The sequence below is a fragment of the Serinus canaria genome, chromosome 5, assembly GCF_022539315.1.
Source record: "Serinus canaria isolate serCan28SL12 chromosome 5, serCan2020, whole genome shotgun sequence".
NCBI lineage: Eukaryota > Metazoa > Chordata > Aves > Passeriformes > Fringillidae > Serinus > Serinus canaria.
Window position 1 is genome coordinate 13,887,957 of NC_066319.1, and position 21,660 is coordinate 13,909,616.

General features: G+C 40.0%; 1 protein-coding gene across 5 annotated transcripts in view; it reads left to right on the top strand.

Annotated features, from left to right (window-relative positions):
* Nucleotides 1-21,660, top strand: part of KCNC1 (potassium voltage-gated channel subfamily C member 1) — a 121,199-nt gene that overhangs the window by 14,729 nt on the left and 84,810 nt on the right. The window lies entirely within an intron of this gene.

Below are 21,660 nucleotides of genomic sequence, written 5' to 3' on the forward strand. Positions count from 1 at the left end.
CAAAATTCACCACAGGCTTGCAGCTTAGGGTAGAATATATTCTTTTTTTTTTAAATACATCTGTCTTCATCAAAATGCTTAGTGGTCACTCATGGTTTTCAATCTCATTATGCTGAAACAGAGACTTTTTTTTTTGAACATACAGAAAGACATGAGGCTTAATAAAGTCACCATGCTTGCCACCAGTCCCTCTAACATTTATTGCTCAAAGTTATTTGTCTTTCCAATTCAGCTGCCTGTGAGAGTTGCAAGGAAGGGAAGCCATTCATGACTTGATCTTTTTGGTGGTTTACATTTTTGGAAATTTTGCAGATGATGTTTAGAAACCCTTCTCACAGTACACAGACATTTTGGCTGAGAAAGAATATTGTATGTACCCCAGTTTCAAATCTAGGGCTGAACAAATAAATGTTAATACATTTTGGCAATAAAATATTTTTTCCTCCAATTTCTCCCCTCCTCTCAAATAACACTTTTTCAAAGCTTTTTCCTTTCCTCCATAAGAAAAGTCCCAGTTTCTCATCTCTCCCTAATATTAATTTCTTTTTCTCCCCTCACACTGACTTAATAAAAAAGTGAAAATTAAAATGGCAGTCAGAAAAAAAAAAGAACAAAGCAGCAAAATTTAAGAGGGAATACCAGGGGATAAAAAGAAAATATGTTTCTGCACAATATTTTGCTAAAACCTGTAGGTAAGAAAAAAACCTTGCTTGTTTGCAATCTGAAGGACATATATGACAAACCTTGTTGAATGTTTTCAAGGAAAAAAGGATCTCCTTTTTTTTTCCAAACTGATTTTTATAATTTCCATTGAGTTACTTACAAATATACATCCATCTCATTGCAGTCTTTATCTTGATTGAAGTCAGGGTTTTTTGTTTGATTTGTTAAAAATTAGTTGGGAATATAAACAGCTTTCCATGTAGGTCAGAAAAAAAAAATATCTTCAAATGATTCTCAACCTGGCACTGTGTTTTTTTAGCCTTTTCTAGACATGAAAATACTCTCTCTTTTAGAAGCATCAACATGTTCTTGTTCTTCTGATAGTTCCTCTTACACCCAGAGTCTGTGGCACCAATTCTGGATTCTAAACAGCATTTTAATCACTGCTGAATAGCTGCTCTCCTGCTCACAGAGCATGGGATGCTATGCAGTGGAGGAACTGCAGTCACCATCAGACGTGAGAAGGACACTCCTGAAGTGGAACTGCAGAAAATAGTGGCTGCAATGTAAGCAGTGAGAAGGAAAATGCCTGGAGGAGGACCTGTCTCCTAGAAATAGGAGATGGAAGGAGTCTTCAGAGCTAGAAAAACAAATCACTGTAGGGAGAGGGAAATCTCACCCCTCAAGGTTCACTGGACATTGAGGGACAAATAGAGTTAGGAAAGGGAACACAGGATGACAAGTCAGCAGCTTGCTGGGAGACAGAGACAGTCAAGAGTTTGAAATCTCAGACTGTGGCCCCTTAGAGGAATTCATTTTTCAGCAAGGTGACAACCTATTCAGAATAATTCAAGTGAATTAGCAATATGCAGTACCTTCTGCATGTGCTGCAAAGAAACAGCCCTCACAAGAGCCCAGGAAGAAGGGGTAACAGATTTTGAGGTCAAAAGAGCAGATTTTGCTGTTGCAAGTTTGCCAAAGAATAAAAAAAGGATTAGGTTCCACGTGAAAGGCTTTGTGTATTGTGACCAGTGCTAATTCTGGAGAAGCCTTTGCTGTAAGGACACGTGAGGATTTTGGACAGCATGTTCTGATGCACTCATTTTCTTTTGTGAAGGTGAGACACCTTGATAGCTGGCACAAGAACTGGGCAGGACAAAAAAAAAAAAGAGAGAAAGAGGCCAACTTCATTTCCTTAAGAGCTCTAGAGTGCATTTTTCAGCATTCCAACCTAGCCAAACTACCTTCTCCACTCAGGAGTCCTGCACAAGCATTATGTCCTTCAGCACACACACAGACTCTTTTCAGCTGTGATCCAAGACTAAATGGGATTTCAGGAGAAAACAACTGGCTTGAATATACAGGGCACTTGTGGAAGTGAGAGCACACCACAGGACTTGCTCTGGCAGACTAAAAGATGCTGTGCTGGTTCCAGTAGTGGTCCTCATACAGGAATTATTCTGGGGGTGATTCTCATGCACCCCTTTGCCCTTGCTTGATCACATTATTTTTTTTTAAAGGGGTCTAAAATAAATGAGCAATCTTTAATTGAGAATATTTGCTGTCTAATGAAAAGCTGTGGCTTCTTAATGTATTCAGTTCACTGAGGACTCCAATATGAAAATATGTATAAGATCCAGGGGCAGATACAGTGATGGAGCTGAAGCAGCAAGATAAGGTAGCAAACAAAAGTGTTACAGTTTTATTTGGAAAGCCCAGAAATGCACCAGCTCTTGATGTGACTTCAAATGAGACTTTTGGCAAGCCACAACTTCTTGGTAATGATTTACATCTATAATCAGGATAATAGAACATTATTTATCTAACTCTTGTGGGAATTGTGGAGACTAACAGTTGCACAGTAATTTGGAGATAAATTGGAGACACTAGAAGAATTTCCACTCTCATGTTTTCTCTAAGCAGGTGAAGTGAGGACATGACACAGAAGGAACCAAAGTTTTCTCAAAATAAATCAGAGAGATCAGAAGGCAATTTTATCTTTGCTTCATTCTGATTATTCAGCACTTCTCAATAAGATTGACAAGAAATGAGAAAACAAAGCTTTCACGGATGAAGAAGGTAAAATCTAGTAACATTTAACACTGCATCTGCAAAACAACAGTTTAAAATCCACAAAATTATTTCTGATGTTTCAGATGAAAAATTAAAGCGAGACGCACCCAGCAGATTGTGCCTAACAGACTATCGACAGATCTAATAAATAACTTTAAATTACATAATGAGAAAATTTAAACATATATCTCCTCATATAGGCCTTTTAAAACAAAAACATATAGAGTTAAACACAAACATGCTTTACCAGACCCACCATTTTAACTGGCCCTGGCTTGTGGCAATCCCATAAAGTCAGAAAACAGTTTAAGTGAATTAACCCTTTTTCTCCATAATCTCTGTATTCTGACTAAAGGTTCTGAATGGAAGGAGCAAGTTATTCATCATTCTTGAAGTGCAAAAGAAGGAACCTTTGATTTTTATCTTGGCTGTTGTCAGAAAACACGTGCCCTTCCCTGAGGAGGCAGACTACGTGTGACCTGAGAGCTGTGTCTAGCAAGATGGGTCTCCTCCAAGAGACCAGCACCCTCTGGAATAAGATGCCAGAGCAGATGCTGTATGTGCTGAAGCCTGACACATGCTGGGACATCCTGAACAATCCCAGGAAGGCTCAAGGCAGAGTGGGAGCATTCACCACTTTCTCAGCTGGGCTGCCTCTGTCTCCAGGATCATCCTTATGTTACAAGACCTCTGACACAAAGGCATCAGGCACATATTGAAGATGAGCTAATCACTTCCCAGAGAAATGTTCAGCCAGAAGGGACAGAGGTATTGTTACAGATCAGGGAGGAGGCAGAGAAGTCAGGAGAGACATGGCAGAATGACTCTGGGACCACTTCTGGCAGTGTGTTGAGACAAGGAGAAACCCAGGTTTTGGCCTGGAGACTCAGGGTGCAAGGCAGATGATAAAACAGTTACCCAGATGCCAATGTCTCTGAAAATGCTCTGCGATTGGGATGCAGACCAGGGGGTGTATTGCAGATACATGACACTCCACTGAAATAATCTGGTAATTCTTGCTATAGGTGAGCAGAAAATGGCTGGATGCCTTGAGCATTGCTTAGGGGCCATTTTTGTGTTCCTCAAAAATATGTACTGCTTTTGAAGGATTAATTCTACCTCATATTTACCATGGATTTATTCCTTACAGCACACAGGGATAACCCAAAATTGCTTATATCATTACCTAAACCAAGGAATCAAGAGTGTCAAATTTGACTTCTTTGTTCATTTTTTTTCCTTGAGTAATTCCTGAAAGGACGAGAAGAATTACTTCTATTTGGAAAAGGAATTACTCCTTTTCCAAATAGAATAACAACAGAAAGCTGCTGGAATTTCAGCCAAAAAAACAACCAAAACCAAAAACCCAAACAAAAAAAAAAATTCCTTTCTTCCGCAGTGTTCACTAATTATAATTAATGTGAAGTTAATCAAAACTCAAAGCAAGACCAAAAAAAAAAGGTCAAAAAGCAATTATATTAGAAATATGTTCCCTAGTCAATTGCTTGCTTTTCAGGCTTTAGCTGTGTGGCAATTTCAGTACTTATGCAACCACCATAGAATTTTCTAGGTCTGACTTTTACTTGGGAAGCAGAAACTTCTCACCAACCAACCCCTTCAGGTCCAAGCTCAGGAACTTCTTTGTCATGGGGGTGGGGTGGGGGGGGAGGAATGAGCTTCCTTCACACCCTCAGCCCCCTCAGATGCCACCACTGCATCACAGAAGAAAGCATCCTGCACCTTCCTGCTTGCTGCAGATCCAGTCAAGGACACTTGGAATCAGCTGGGAGACACTTCCTTGTAGCACACAGCCCCTGCAGGGAGAAACCCTCTGGGGAAATCAGTTTATGGCAGATTTCATACTGTGCCAGGTTAACAGCACATGTAGCTCTGTCCTTTTAGCACAGGTTGGAATGAACAGTGTTTGCTAAGGCTACATAGCCAAAAAGCACACTTTAAAAATACACTGTAGTCAGATGTCTGCTTGTAACATTTATGACTTGGCAGATTGACTCGCACATCAGGCACACATTTGATGGTTAATTCTGAACCCTAATGCAGCAGAGCAGTCTTCTACCTGGCTGGTGTCTATCCTTTTCAAAAGGCAAAGGAGTGCATAAATTATGTTTAAAAAGAGGTAGGCATTTTCTACCCACAGAGTGGAGTCACTGTAGGTGGATTATTATCCAGGAATACCGAAGAGGCAAGAAGTCTGTGATTTAACCCATTCTTTGTAATCTCCTTGCCTGCTACTGTTAGTACTGCTGACAGTCTGAAATTATCCATATGATACAATTTTTCAGGAGGTTCTGCAGCACAGCAGCTGCATTTCAGACAGTCAGCAGGAGTTAAAGCCCTAAAGAAAGGATTTTATTCTGAAATAATACCAGCTAAACCCTGCAGCAGCATCCAGTTGTCTCTGCTGATGTTGGCAGCTATGAGGTTGCTCCAGTTTACTCCCTCACCAGCCCCTGCACTACAAATGTCATGTCTTAGCAGGACAGGATGAACTCTAAACCACCTTACAGATGACCAGCAGGATTTTGAAACCTATTTCTTCTGCAGTATCTTTACTACTGGGAAAACAAAAAGCAATAGTTTTCACAGTGCAAACTGAAACATCTGTACATCAGGATAGAGGCATGACCTTTATCTAGCACAAATAAGGCATAGAGATGTTCAGCTGAACACAACCACCTGTATTTACTACAGCCAAGAACCTCTTCAACACTGAGCTTAAAGAAAGCATTGTGAATTGTGATGAAGAAAAATAATCAGCACTGGGGCTGAGCATCCCTAAATTCCAGTGATTTGCCTACAAACTGCTGACAATGAGCATCTTCAGAAATAGGACCTATAAGAATAGCCAAAAAAGAGGAGGATTTATAAATACATGAGATGAGTTTTAGATTATCATAGGTATCCCTGCTCTACTTCAGCATTTCATATTCATGCAAAGTGAATAATATTTTCCTTGTCCATAAAAATTTTTAGAAATTAAAAATACTTCACAAAAATTACTTAATCCTTTCAGTATCCTTAGTGAGATAAACAAGCATTGTTTCAATTTTCTCACAAGATGTGCAATCTGTGGCACAAAAACATACCATTCATTTCTTAAATTAATAAAAAAGAAATAATTAATAAAAATGAGAAATAAGTCCTGGCTCCCCCTGCTTAAAAATTTTTTTCACCAGACTCACCATTTTCAGTAGATCTGAACAGGTCAAAAGCAATAATACTAAATCCAGGGGTATCTCTGCGGTATTTGGTACCAGTGGATGCTGCTCTAAAACCTGTGATTCTCTCTGTGAAGGGTAACAAAGGCTCAGTGTTTTAGCAAAGGCTCAGCATTTTCTGGGCAGATGAGCATCTGGAAAATCATCTCAAGTCTTTTTCCATGCATACCCATCTTTGCTCTCTGGCAAATGTGCAGATATCTTAGACTCACCAAGTGCCACTGAGGTGCAGGCAGGGACATGGACTTGTCCCTGTCCCCTCCTGACCACACACAGAGAGGAGGTCAAGAGCTGCTGGCCAGTGCATCCTCCAAGAGAAAGACACCAGGCAAGGTGAGCCAGAGCCACCTCTTGAGAGGAGATGGGAGAGATTTGCAATGAAAACAAAGGAGTGCCCTGTTAGTCAACAGAGCTGTTTGTGCCCAAGGGCACAAATGAGAGGAATCCCACAAGAGGAAAGGGGAGTGTAGAAACACTTCTCAATAGCAACATAGCACCTGCCCTTCCCACCTTCCTCCTCACCATCCCCTGCAGATGCTCCCCTTTGTGGCTTGACCATGCTGGCTTGCAAGGTGCTCAAAAGGTGCTTTAAACTATTGCCAGTAGACTGAAATTCTTATTTGTGTTCTGCACCACAGAGGCACTGGGCAGAATTTCCATCATAGTCAAACATCTCCTACCCCAGAACAAAGAATGCTATCTCCTTCACCTTCCTTCAGCAGCCTGTGCATGGGATTGCCCAATGGTCCAATTTTAAATCCCAAACATGCAGGATCCCTTCATACTCCCATATTTACTTATAGGAATACTTCAGTTCATTAGATGAGCTCAGCCATAACACAGGGAGCACTCAAGTGTAGGCTCCTTGATAAATAGAAATCTGGGCAATGAGCCTCAAATTTCTGACTACCTTAAACTCCTGAAGCAGCTCTCTTAAATAAAGTACTGCTCAGCTCTTCTCTTGGATTTCTTGAGTAGTTTCATAGTTTGTTTGATAGGTGACCATGGTACTTGCTGGTAAAGCTGAGCTGGAATTCTTACCTGTGGTCTTGTCTGGGTTGAAATTTTTAATTTACAACTATATTAACTTTCCACTTTTTAAAAAAATATTAAAAAAATAATACTGGTTTACCAGTCTTTTGTAGCACAAGTTGCAGGGAATGATTTTAAGATAACACATGAATTAAGGGCACCATTGGCATAAAACTAAATTCTGTTTCAAGCCTGCCAAATGGTGCAGCTCAGGAATAGATATAGAGATTTCCAAAAATAACATTTCTACCATGAAAAATTCCCACAAAAATCCCCAAAATTATTTTGGAAACATACTACTGCCTTTATTACTTTATTTTCCTGAGTGTAGTTTATTATTTTCTTGGAGGAACACTCAGAGGGCCCCATTACAGAACAAAACCATGCTATGATAGCTCACTTAAGTAGGGAGACTGAGATAGTTTTCAATGATAATTAGTATGAGCAAAATAACCTTAATTTTTGAAGGTACATACATCCACATACATATTTAAACTCTGAGAACTATTTCCTTCTTTTCTACAAATGTGGAGTCTAGTTGGAGAGTAAGAGGAAAAAAAAAATCTTTCTACAGCAAATAGAGGAGATCCTCTGCCAGTATTAATCTCTGGGACCCTAGGTCATTATGTTTTTTAATTTAGAAAAGTCACAGTGATTGTTTAATGAGTTCTTGTACTCATCTTGATCCCTCAAAATACGAAACAAAAGCAGTCTGCTTGTTCCTACAGGTGTGACTTATGAATAATTAAATAATCCCTACACATTTGTGAATATTTCCACAGCATTCATAAAACAGTTTCTAACATAATCCAGAGACATCTGTGACAAGGCCTTTGAGTTACTTTATCAGAGTCCACCCATCAACCCAGTTGTCTCTTTGCATATTCCTAAGGTTGTGCCCCTCCATTAGAAAAGGATAACACCAGTGGAAACAGGAATTTAAATGCTGTCTCTCAATAGCTTTAGCTTTTTCTCAGCAGAATATTTTCCTGTCATAAGAAGACAGAAACTGAGGCATTATTTTAACACCCGTGCATCCAATTTTAAATCTTGTGCTACTCCAACACATTAAAATCAGTTTTCCCAGGGAGAAGGATAGTTTCCCCAAGGATGGCTGTCATCTTGGGCCTCAACAATTTTCAGATCTCCTAGCTCACCTTTTTCTTCTTTTTTACCAATAATGTAATTATTACTTTTTAAAATTTGGTCAAAATCCAGCCCAAGGAAAAACTGATTGAGAAGCTACTGATTTCAGAAACTGAACAAGACAGAGTTGGAGCTTGCTAAGGCATCGAATGAATTGAGGCACATGCTGCAACATACCAGACATTTGTAGAGGAGAATTAGATGCCACATTGCTCATGTAGTGCCCACAGATGCTGGGATTTTCTCAGGACTTTACAACCCTCATTTGCACATTCTCTGTTCAGGGAAGTGAGTGAGTGAGCACAGCACAGTTTTATCTGACTGGAGCAGGACACGTTGGCAACTGCAATACTGGGAGATCCAGCACAGCAGCCTGGATGTTATCCATCTGATTTCAGTATCTAATCTCTCTAGACACTTATAATCTGACACTCAGTGGTGTGCTCCATCTTAGCTGATAGTGAAATCATTTAATACAAGTGGGTAGTGAGGTAGGTGACAAGCTGATTGATGGCAATATCTTCATTTAAAGCTATATAGCAGCACCGACAGAGGTCTAGAGCAGCTCAGGAGTTCTGCCTCAATTTGTTGGTATCCATGGAAGTTTATCATGCCAGAGTGTGGCTTATACCATCTACTAAATCATTTTCCTAAAAGGGATGTAAGCTACCTCAAGCCCATTAAGGCAGAGTGTCAGCATCTCACAGGATGCTCAGCAGTAAGATTACAGTGAGCTTCAGAATTTCTCCCTCCTGGCAGTCTGAATTTTTTCCACTGCCTTACAGTAAACAGAAGGAATGCTGGCTCCTTGAAGCTACCTTTACTTCAACTGTGACCTCAAGTGCCCCAGCAGCAGAGATGGGAGAAGGTGCTGTTTGACAAGCACCAACACTGCCCATGCTTGGGGTTACAACTCTGTCCTGCACATCCTACAGTGGGAATCTGACCCTTGAAGGCAAATTTGGTCTCCAGCATTTAATACAAATGGATGAGGGGTCCAGCAAGCACCAAGAGCACAGATGAAAATATAGTGATGCTCCTGCACATGGAAAGTGATTCCTGTATATTAAGACCCATTATTAAAGCATGGAAAAGCCTTTGCCTCTCTATTTCTTCATAGAACTCCTGCTTGGAGAGCCCAGAGAGCAGACTGGATCCCACAGGGAATCCCTAAAAAGTCCACTCTTGATGAGTCTGCAGTCAATGCCTAAAGGCAGGCTCATGTAGAGGAAAAAGGGGCTGTACTGAGTTTATGAAGAAATGTCTGTGCCTTTCCTTTCTTAAGGGCCTTAAGTACATCAGGTTGCCTACTTTTCTCCAGCCCTTAAGCACAGCTGCTTCTAGGGCAAGCAATGGCAGAAGAGTCCTTGTCCACCCTTGTATTGCCATGGAGACACAACCTGACTACAATTTCTGCAGCCACAAATTCCCTCCCTCAAATTCGAGGGTTTTTTACGTCTGTAGCCAACCTATTGTTCTGCCTTAAGGAAAAAGATATGGGAAAGGCTTTTCTCACTTCCATCAGCACTCTCATAGAAACTGAGTCCATACAGTCTCAAACTCACTGTTCAGACCTGCACAAGAGCATCTGAATCCATTTTAATCTGGCTCCTGTGGGAGAAAAAAAAAAAATCAAAACACCTTCCCCATAATTCATTAAAGAATACTAGAGGTAGTGGCTAATTCTTACCAAATTCTTCTATGCATCATTCAAGGTCTACATCGTGGGGCTGTTTCTAACCCAGCAGCAGCACAAAGATGAGCTTTCAGTAAGACCTCACTGTCCAAGGTGTTCCAATGGCCATAACAGCATTTCCCTGCAAAAGGCTAAATTGTTTGCAATGAGATTCTGACATACCAGCATTTCAAGCATTTCACACCCTTTGAACAGCGGGGATAAGATGAAGAGAATTTTATGGCTGGTGATTGCTTTTCTTAATGAAGGAGCTTTGTCTCTCCCGGTGCTGTGTGTTGTTGCAGTTTCTGTGGTAACGACTGATTGCACAGAGAAAGAAGTCAGTGTAAATTGCTGGCATGTAAACAACAGCTACCTTCGAGTCTGGTTTTCATATATACCTTTTCTGACTCAGTTTGTGATCCATTTCTACAAGGTAAATGTTAATGCCTACAGTATTTATTATTTTCACTTGGAAGCCATTGAGCAAATGTCCTTTGTGATACACCTCACATGCCACACTGCCAGTGCTGAAATACAACTTCTAATTTAGGATAAAACCCATCTGAATTTTGTCCACGTAGAAAAAATAATTCTTTAGAAAATCAGATGTAAACTCTCTCAATGAAAATGACAAAACAGAAAACATAAAAGTACAGAGCATAAAATATATATATTAGCAAATAGAAGATGACATGATGTGGAAGATAAGAGCAGGTAAAGCTTTTTTACATACTGTTTCAGTGGAAGAAATTGTTGTGTGTGAATCTCAGGGAATAAAGCATTTCAAGTTACTGCAATGAAGCAACAAAGGAGTCCAGGCTTAATAGTTTTCATTTTAGAAAAACAGTACATATTCAGAGTTAAGGTTTCAGTAACCATACGTAAAACCTTTAAAATAACTCAGGAAATGCCTTCAGAAATCAAGACTGCAATGATTGGTGCCATTTCTTTCACTACCCACATCTACTCACACCCTACTTCTCTAGAAACACATTCTCAAAATGGAAGCAGCTTCTCAAGAACCAAGTTGTGTTTCTGGTTTACTGAATTCCCACAGAGTACTGAAGTTTCATTGAGTAGAAACTAAGGCATCCAGGCAAATTTGTTTAGTCATGAAAGGAACAGAAGAATGGAAGACAAACAAGTTACAAGAAAGGAAACTCCTGAACTAGTTTTCCACCAGCGTCTCACCATCCACATATGCTTTATGAAATGTGTGTTGACTAAGACACAGGACTAGCTCCTTAAAAAAAAATGGGGCACAGTCATTCATTTCTCTCAATCCAGCTCTGAGGAATGCTCCTTAACACAGAAGTTTCAGGCTACCATAACTGCAGGATTCTCAGCTAAATTACTTTCTTACCTGAAGTGCTAAAGGGATCCAAATATTCCATAGAAATATGTTGACACACACCAATCACTTGGCAGCCCAAATCCTGCTGCAGTCAGCAATAGACTTATACTGGCAGAAGCAAGGTGGAGCTATTTCTGGAAGTTGCTTGATGTGCTGGTGACATTGCTGAAAATAAACAGCCCCAGCACCATATATTGGGCTGGAAAACCCCAGTGTTGTAGCAGAACTGGCTTCACTTGGCTGTGGCACCCAGGAGTCAGGGTAATGGAGGTGTCCAGCTCGTCCTGGAAAACTCAGACTCAGCAGTGCTACAGCTGCATTTCCAGTGTTGCATGTGTTACAGCACATTCTTTAATATTACATTACTTCAGCTTTTGAGTGGAGATGGACCTTGAGTTGCTTTTCACAGGGGAGTTCTCCAGGGCAGGGCTGCTCTTTGGCTTTTAGCATTTCCTTTCACAACAGGCAAGAGCTGTTCCCATCACCTCCTGGCTGTTTGTCGTTGCTCTCCAACATCATATCAAGCTGTCACACCAGGACAGCTACAGAGCTGCAAGCACTTTGAGTCAGCACGGCTTCACAGGGAGGGGGATGGCCCTGGAAAGGCAGGAGCGGCCTCCCCTCCCAGCTCAACAGCTGCTCCAACAGGGACAACCTCAGGTCACCCACAGCTGCTCTCACACCAGAGGCTCCAAAGGCTGCCCGGCACAGTGGCGTAGGAAAGGAGGAAAAAAGCAAAATCCCAAAGGCCACACTAAAGATGTCCCCCATGGATTAGCTCTGTTTTAATCAATCCACATGACACATCTGCCACATGTCAACAGCTTTCATTTCTCCTTGCAGTAGCCTCTCCTTGCTCTCTCAGTAGTTCAGATGGTCAAATCTGGGCCCAATCCACTTTCAGTTTGGGCCTATTCCTACTCAGGATTTCTGGATAAGCCTGTGTTTGAAGGCAACTAGGATCCAATCCATGTCCTTGGGAAAGGACAGTCAGCAGATCCAGAGGCCTGATTCCGAAGGAAGACTCCATGCTCAATTCAGGCACCCCTTTCCATGAAATGTTATCTGGCAGATGTTGAAAGGCAATGCTTAAGGCACCTGATGGATTATGAAGGCTACTTTTTGATTCCCAAATTTAAGTAATAATTTTCTCAAGAGGAATTGGTACCCAAATTAACAAATCCTATTACAGATTTTTCATTTTGAGAAAGGATCCTCTAGTTATTTTTTTAAGTGCACAACAACTTAAGTTGATACTTTCTAAACAGAGATCCATTATTTTACAAATGGCCCTCTCCAATTCAACTGAAAGTAACAGCTTTTTAAAAAATAAATTAATCTAATTTGCAGGTTAACTACAAGTTTTCTAATTATTTAGCCAGTATTTCACTATACCAAGAGAAACACTGCTACCTATTTTTATCCAGTTATAAGGAAAATATATCTCATTGCTCAAGTAGATAAGCCATCACCTACCATTTGCTTTAGGAGAGAAATATTTTTAAATTATGATTGGCTAATATTTAACCTAGAATTAAAATAGTGAAAATATCTATTTTATTTCTCAGACTTAAATAATTAGACTACTAGCCCAAAGCAAGGAAAAGGGAAGAGCAAGGTATGTGCAAAGCAATGAGACATTTCATTATTCTAATTAATATTTCAAGGTTAAATATTTCCCCACATATTTATTACACTGCCTTTGGACATCAACAAGCATTTCATTATTGACTGCAATGGGAAGAGAACCTCACCTGTATTCTGTCCTCCATACTAAACCAAACAATTCATCTGGTATTGACAGATGTCTGAGACAGCAGGACCTTTATGCTGCACTGATGCTAAATACAGCAATTGGCAGCCTTGTCTCTGGCCAGGAGAATCTGGGCCATCAGAGGCAGTCTTTCTGTAACTACTCCTGACAGGAACAATTAATTGTTTTATCAATTTTCCCTGGATTTAAAAACCTATATTAATAATTTGCTTGCTTGTAAACTAAAAGATAAATTGGTGCCAATATTTATTAATGGTCTTGTCAGAATCCCATAGCAGTCTAACTTTTCCTTAAAACATAGATGTTCGTCACAGGTTTTTGGGATTTCTTTCTGAGAACAAAGTGGAGCAGGGCATTAATGGCCAAGGTTTCATGTTTCTGTTTATCTGGGAGGGTTCTGGCTAGAAACAAGCTTTGGATGCCAAGAGATCTATATAAAGAACATGGCCTTAGTGATTAGGTCCTAGGATGTGACACACAAAACACAAACAAACAAGAGCAAGAAACAAAGCTGCAGATTTATAACCCAAACCAAGAAGCCAAGAGTACTTGTGGAGATTCCCATAGCAAAGGAAGAAGAATGAGTGAGAACACAAAGTACTACAAAAACTGTCAGTTATTTAAGGCAGAACTGGTAAAAATGAATTGGAAAGTTTCCAATGTGCCTTTTTGCTTTATTATTTATAATGGCAACTGCTTTGTATAAACTACCTTACACAATTGTTTTTGCCTTCTCCCTGATTTATCTTACTTTCCTTGACAGATTCTGCCAGAACTGTTTAATAATAATTTGATGTGCTACATGCAGATTTTCCTGTCTCCCCTCATCCCTCACACACAACCCAGCAGTCTCACTGCAAATCACATAGGGATCCACCATGCAGTTTCTCTACATAAAAGATGTTGCTTTGCTTTCAAATAGAAAAGGTTTGACTTTTTTGAAAAGTCTTCTTTCAGAGGCACAAGAAATTAAGGGGAAAAAAGAAATACATTGCCACTATGATGCTTAAAAACTCCCTAGGGATACTCTTCACTCCCCATTCACATTCTCTGCTTCATCTGCATGCAGAGCTCTGAGACACCAGAAAAAGAGCCAGACAAGGGGAACAGAACTGAAAAGGAGAAAACTGTTAATAGAGTTTTTTTCCTCTTGAGCATATTGCCCAATTAATAAAATTTTTTAAGAACATGTTTTGCACACAATCAATGTTTTCTAAAATGCTCTTCAGTGTTTGAAAAAATAATATTAAAAACCAAGGAGATTGAGAAGGAACACAAAGAGATATAAATTAAATTTGAAATGTTAGTTCAAATTTGATCTGAAATCAAAAATCAGAAAAGTAAGTACATAGAGGAAGATACAAGTGACAAGAGCTGCAGGAGCTGATAGCAATGAATGGTGTGGATCAGCTGAGACTTAAGTCCATTTTAGGGCACCCAGAACAGGCATGGACACAGACTTTGCTGGACAGGTAGGAGTAAGACACAAGACAACCTGCAACCTGCCAAATACAAGAAAAAAACCATAACTGAATCTGATTGAAATGTTGCTGCAGTTGACAGTAAAAGGAAACCAGAAGCTTGCTCTTTTAAAAAGGGTGGGAACAGGAAGACCTGTCCAAATGTTACATTCAATTTTTTCAGTTATGTATTTGAGTTCCTCATGTGTGCTTCTCCAATTAACTGAATTAAATTGGTTGGTCAGTGTCTAAATTTGCCCAGAGAATAACATCCTGACAAGGCATGTGATTTTTGTACAACTTTGGGCTGTTGGGTTTGTTTCTTTTCAACTACACTGAATTAAGATTTTCTAGGATGGAAGGAAATAAAAGATCTGCCAGATCTTGACATGGCACTAACTCAAGCAGGACAACAATGGTGCTTCTGTATACACCACTTGTTAACTAAAGTCATTCCCACTTATGGGTAGGAGTTAACAACTCAACTGCTGATTTGTGTGGTGCTTTACCACAAAAATCTTTCTTCCCTGTGTCCCCATGAAGTGAAGCCATGACTTGCAGATACCTGCAAAGTCCCTTGACTGAGAGCTTTAAGTATACTTGAGACTGCAGCACATTTGAAAGGTCATTATTTATCACCATTTATCACCATATCACCAATAGGAAGCAATTAATTTTTAATGGGCAAATCAAGTCAATACATCAAGAGGAGTTTTTTTTTTTGACATGCCACAGCTTTACGAACTGCTGGGAGAAAATGAGGCAGCCTGTAGGGAAGCAGGAAACCTTTTATTTACTAGTGAGGAGAATCCTAACAGGCCTCTCTTGCGTTGTGGTTTGTGAGGTAAAACACAGCCAGATAGTACAGCAACATTTAAAATCACATAGCTCAAATATTTCCCTCTCACACACAGCCCGGTCTCCTTCTTTCCAAATATTTGCAGTGAGAGTTCATTTTCCTTCCTGTTTGCCCTCTCACTGAACAAAAATAATGCCAGCAAAAGCCCACTGCATGCAACTGAAATGGAAAAACAGCTAACAAATATAAAGTAGTCAGAATGAACCAGGCTGGTTTAATCTCATTCTGATTTAACAAGGTTATTTTGTTTAACAATTATTCTACATCCTTCAGAAAAAAAAAACCAAAAACCAGAGAGAAACAGTGCAACCATGCTACTTCCAAGAAGCAATTAGTTTACACAAATTTCCTTTGAATAACATAAGGAGAGGAGCCTTGTAGTTGTTCCCCTCTCAGGATATTCCTTCCTGAATGAAGTGCTTTCAGAGGGATGCTAACTTGGAACACAGCCACAAAGTCCTCCTGCCTCAGGCCTGGCCCTCAGGCCTCAGAAGTCATTAATGCCTCCAGAGGCAAAGGCTCTCCAGGAAGATGGTGTTTGTAGCAGCTTCACTTCAGACAGCCCCTACAGCTCGCTGTGGGGACGGAGAGAGGAGGAGAGAGGGAAATCCTTCTGTGTGCAGGGATATCACAGCTGCTGTTGCAGATGTAAAGAGACCCTGGCAGCTCAGGGACTGCCTGATGTGGATGGAGGCACTGAGCATTCAGCACGTGCCAAATGAAGGGAATGGACATGCAAATGTTCCACAAATGCTGTATCAGAGGGAACTGGAGATACTCCAAACTCTGCTGATACTCCCCCAAGACACAAAGTGAAAAGCACATTGCTGCAAAATGGAAATCACACTCCTGATTCCTCCTTGCTGGGGAAGGAGGGAAATACTGCACACAGAGGAGTGACACTTTTCCTCTCCTGAAGCATCTCTAAAAGATCAGAAACTAAAGTATAACAGAAAGCCATTGAGCTTGAGTTCCTCTTACAGGTCACTGACAGGCTGTGAATCCTGGGTCTGGCAGCCATGCAGAAGGACAGATGGAAATAAACACAAAGGATGAGTCTACCAGCCACCTGGGACTGTAGGATAGAAAGGTTCAAAAGCCAGAACCATGGCCCAGCAATGGACTACCATGCTCCAGAAACAGGCACAAGGTGGCCTCTGCAAGGGGGCAAACTATTATTAGCTGTAACAAAAGAAAGTCTTCCCTTCTGCATCCCCCAAATCCAGCTTTCTTACCATCTCTGACACTTTAACATGTCTGTCTCCCCAGAACAACAATATTTTTGGAACAGGATGGAAATGATATGATGCTATATTTTCTAGCCACAAGGATAAAGAGGATGCAGAGCTCAGATTAATTCTCTTCAAGATCATCTAACAAAACATAGCAGCAACAAAACATTTTGTAGCCCCTCTACATGTGTTGCAGAGAACATTTAAATTGAGGGCTGTGCTAACTTGGCTCAGGGTTGACCATTTTATCACAAAGATCACAGAACAATTTTTTTTTCCAGAGCTTGCTTTGTGAAGGGACAAGATCCTGAAAATACTTTAGGGATAGGTTTTGATGCAAAAAGAAGAAGAAATCAATAAGGAGTAAGATTTCTCTTCATTTGAATCTAACAGGAAGTGATGTTTTGGGAATTAAAATCTCACCAGTATTGCATGGATCCTCTGAATTCTTAGAGCATCTAGGCAGCTTAGACAGGTAGGCAGACACTGCTGGTGATGGCTGGACCAGCTGGGTATGAACCACAACTGAAAATGCATTTCACAGTGCACAGAGCAAACACTATGGTCCCAGCCCTTCTGTAGCAACTGGAATGAGGAGTTAATGGATCCAAGTGCATTCTCACATCACTATTGCCATGGTCACTGCATTAATTTGAGATTATTGCCTTACTGATTTACAGCGAGTCCCAAGAGATCAAAACCAAACCACTGATCTCCCTTATCCTTCCCTTCTCACATCTTACTGCCAGAGAATCCATAAGAGCTAGTCAGATTTAGCCCTTCCATAATTCTACTTAGTTCTATCTGAAAGCTCTAGTGCAACATCAAATTTGGTCTTGTTTACTGTATTTAAAGTTCTAAAGAGATTATTCTAAGCTTAGTATAAATCACGATGGGAAGAAGCCTGCACGCAAGAGTAGGGATTTCCAGGCCACTTAATGACTTATCTGTAGTCTCTATTTCATTCTAATGAAATAAAGGAAGTACTCTGACCCTGTGAAATGTCTTCAGTACCAGAGAATCATTATTAAAGATACATAACTCTGATGTTATGAAAAACCCAACCTCAGCCCTGTGACCCTTATTTTGCATTTCTGAAACTAGAAATTGTACGCCATAAACTTCACAAAGCATTGGAAGTCCACCAATGTCCATAGGAAGATTAGTGCTAATTGGTAGTCATCTCCAAAATGAAATCAGTTCAGAAATGTTAAAAGAAAACTATAAAGTGGTGACTTAGTGGTAAGACCTGGGAAATATCATTGCTAAGCAGTTGCACTAATTAGAGAGAGGGGAACAAAAAAATATGACCCCAATCTAACTAAGGGCTCAAATAACTTAAACCCATTTTAAACTGGGTATCAAAGTTATTCGCTCTTCAGAATTAAACAAGTAGTTCTTGCTTAGCTGGACTAAGGCTCAGAAATAGGAGACAAGGCATCTCTCCTTTTCATCTTGAAAACTGCTTTAATTACATGTTGGTGATCCAAGCAAGGCTTAATCCTCAGCTCTTTGAAAATTTCTGCTGTTTTCAGTTTTCCCACTTTTAGCCCTAAAGCACAAGACATCGTGCCTGGTACTTGCTGGCACAGCTGGCTTGGGTACTGAGCATGGCATTGCAGACTCTTGGCATCTGCCTCCTCCCTCCCAAGAGCTGAGACTGATGCATGCTGTTTGTCCCTCACAGACAGTCAAACAAAATTTTCAAGTCTTCTAAGCCCCTTCTGGCAGGTGGGCACATCACCTAGCAAGGGACATCTGCACCCCCCAGCAGGGTTTGCCCAGCTGTGCCCATTCTCACAGGAATCCAAACCCTTTCCTGTAATTCTTACAACTAACATTTTCTAGAGCTTCTGAAATGCATGACTGCTCTTGGGCACCATTACATCAGTTAAAGGTCAAAGGCATGGGATGGGTCTCTTCACCCCATTAAAGAGATAGTGATAGCATTTTAAAAGATTTTTGGATCCCAGTAAGAAGGGAAGTTATTCAGCAGTTTTGAAAAGCTGGTCCATTTTTAGCCAAATACCAGCTTACATTCCTAAGAGCCCTAAAATCCAAATAAAGGAAACATGCCCTAAAGTGGCATCCTATTCTGCACTCTTGACTTTAAAGGAGAGTATTCAGGAACCTGTAGCTCACTGCATCCCTTTCTCATTTGGCAATTAAGGCAGGATTTTTGCCACTATGTTCATTTTATTGACTATTTTTCCCCCTTCAGAAGGCCTCCAGTGAAAAGCAGGTTTCACTGCAATCGATGCCAGCAGTCAATGATTTGAGGCCAGGTCAGCATTTCAAATCACCTCTTCTTGGGGCTAATTTCTAAATTAGTGTAAGGAATGTGTAAGGGCTGCATGATGGTGTGGCTCCTCTATAAGAATGTGAAAATTCAAGGCTAGTGATCATCCTGAAACTCTGGGTATATCCTGGTAACTATTTAATACAGAGTACACGCTTTGTTCTCATCTCTAGCATGGAAATATGGCCAACACCATTTAGCTGCTTGTTATTAAGCGCAGGAATATTGGTGTTCGTAGGAGAAGATTTCCATATATTACAACACTGTAAAAATCACTGAAATGCAATAACATTGTTGCACATTTATTGCTTCTAACCAACTCTATAAAATGTAAGCTTCGCTTCCCTCCAAGGGTTTTGGGAGAAAGCCGATCCTCACTCCACAAAGTGTTATTTGCAAAATGCTCAAACCTTGCCAAACCGTTAGATGTAAACCTTTTTAAAATAGTGTACAGGATATCATAAACCCAAGATAGGCTTTGAATGACTCCACATCTCCGTTCGTTCCCTTTGGAGTCATACAAGTGCTATTTAAACATGATACATGTTTTAATACACTACCATTTCTTCATATCTTTAGTCAATTACTTCCCAAGCACTACCAAAGTAATCCTTTTTACTTAGCATTAAGGACGTGGAGACAAGGCTGTTACAAAGGAAGAGGATCTGCCTTAAGAATGGCCCAAGATTTTCTAGATAGCCCCAGAGGAAGGATGAGTGAGCAGTGGGGTCTACACGTCAATTAAACCACTTGAAATCCACAGCATTACATTAATTCTAATGATAAATTACTGTGCATTAACTGGATTGGCCCACACAATAATTTTGTTCTTATGAGGTATTTTTACTACATCACTTTAATGACAAAAAGAAAGAAAAGGAGGAGAATCTCAAGTCCAAATCATTTAACTTTTAAAGCTTGGCATTTAGCTTAAAATATAATTTTGCTTCCAGGTTCCACATTTAAAGCTGCAAGGAAGCACACCTACTTTTATCAAGGAATCCAAGAGATTTATGCTTATTTATAAAGAGCCCGAACACATAAAACACAGCTGGCAAGATTTTAATTTCTATCAAATTCAGATCACAAAGAGTCCTTCCAGCCTGATTTAGCATCAGTACCAAGACCTACTTTGAGCCCAATCAGGATTAAAAAAAAAAAATCAACAACAGTATCTGGTAGGAAACTTGAAAACCCTGCCATTCAAAAGGTAAGAAAAAACTCAGTCAATTTCAAAAATATTAGGAGGAATATCTTATCAGTAATGCTTTCTTGGCTTTCAGAGAGAGCACTCTTCCTGTCTGAAATTCATTCACTTGGCAGACCAGAATTGCCTAGATGCAGTTCTCTACTGCATAAACTTTACATTTTTAGTCTCTTTTAATTACTTTGATTTAGACAAAATGAAGCCACTTAAGACCTGGCAGAAAATTACCCAATTAATATTTCCCTTCTCATCAAGTCAGAAGATTAATTATGCAGTCTAATAAAGGCTTAAGGACTTGTTTCCAACAGCTGCTGACCATTTTCATCTTAAACCAAAAACGCCTTTAAACACATGCTTAACTTAATTGCCTAAAACATCCTTCCAGACTAAATGGTTCTATTGATTGTCCTAAGAACTTAGGCAGAAGAGATGGCCACAACCTGAGTGCTCAGAACCCAAAAGAAAAAAAAAAGGTAAAAAAAAAGAAAAAACTTTAAAATATCAAACTGGAAAACTTAATAAAGTAGGCAATAATTCATATTTTTCATGTCTCAATACATTATAGTATACAACATGACATCAGCAAATTATCATAGTTTGTGTTGCTAGCATGAGTAAAATAAGATAGCTGGTGGAAAATAGGATAACAACAGAGCAGGCAACACCAATAAATATTGCTAAAGACATGAGATTTGAAAAAGGCTTGGACAAATTAAAATACAAAGTAATTTTATAGCCATCAGTTGAATGAAACTGAAGCTTCCTTTAATCTTACTGGCAGCTACTTGTCAAACAAAGAGTATATACAGTCTTCCTTCTAATTTGAACAGAATGAGCAGGACAAGCATATGATGTCTTGCTCAGCCAAGAATTCCGGGATTGCATTCCAAGTCCAAAGCTTGAGTACTCTTATATGCTTTTACAAAAGAATGGCTGGCTAAAAATAAATTAATAAACAAACAAAGCACAATAGAAACCCCACTACTTCTAGCCAAGGTAGTTTTGCATGAGCTATTGGCAGGTAGGTAGCAGCTGTAATCCTGACTGTGACTGCCTTCTGCTCTCATCAGGAGATTGCTTAGATGTGATTGATCCAAGGCAGAAATATAGGACATTTGCATTTTTGTCCTTTGATTTCCAACTGCAAAACAGGGATAACTAATTGCTGTAACTTCCCCAGTAATAGAGAAGGTAAGGCTTTTAAGCACTTTAAATATCAGACAATTTCGATGCATTCAAGCACCGGCAAGATCCATTAAAATAGCACTGAAACTAACCTGAACCTTGGGATTTTACCACTGCAGTTCTGAGGCACCCCTAGCCAAGTATGGAACAGTGCTATAAGCAACACTGCCATGTGATGTACTCTGCCTCCCCCTCCCCTGCCCCCCAAAAGACAGTGAAAACCCTGTGTGGTTTTAAGGAAAAAAAAAAAAAAAATGAAAGCAGAAGCAAGATTACCAAGTGTGTGATTTCACAGAGTGCTTGGTCTGCCTTCAGGAACTGCTATGAACCTTCCTGAGATCAAGGACAGTCCTTAAACCAAGCATGTGCATTCATGACTGGGCATGAATGCACATGCCTGACAGTTCTGTCAGGCATGTGCATTCATGACTGGTATTTTCTGAAATAACTTTATTTTCA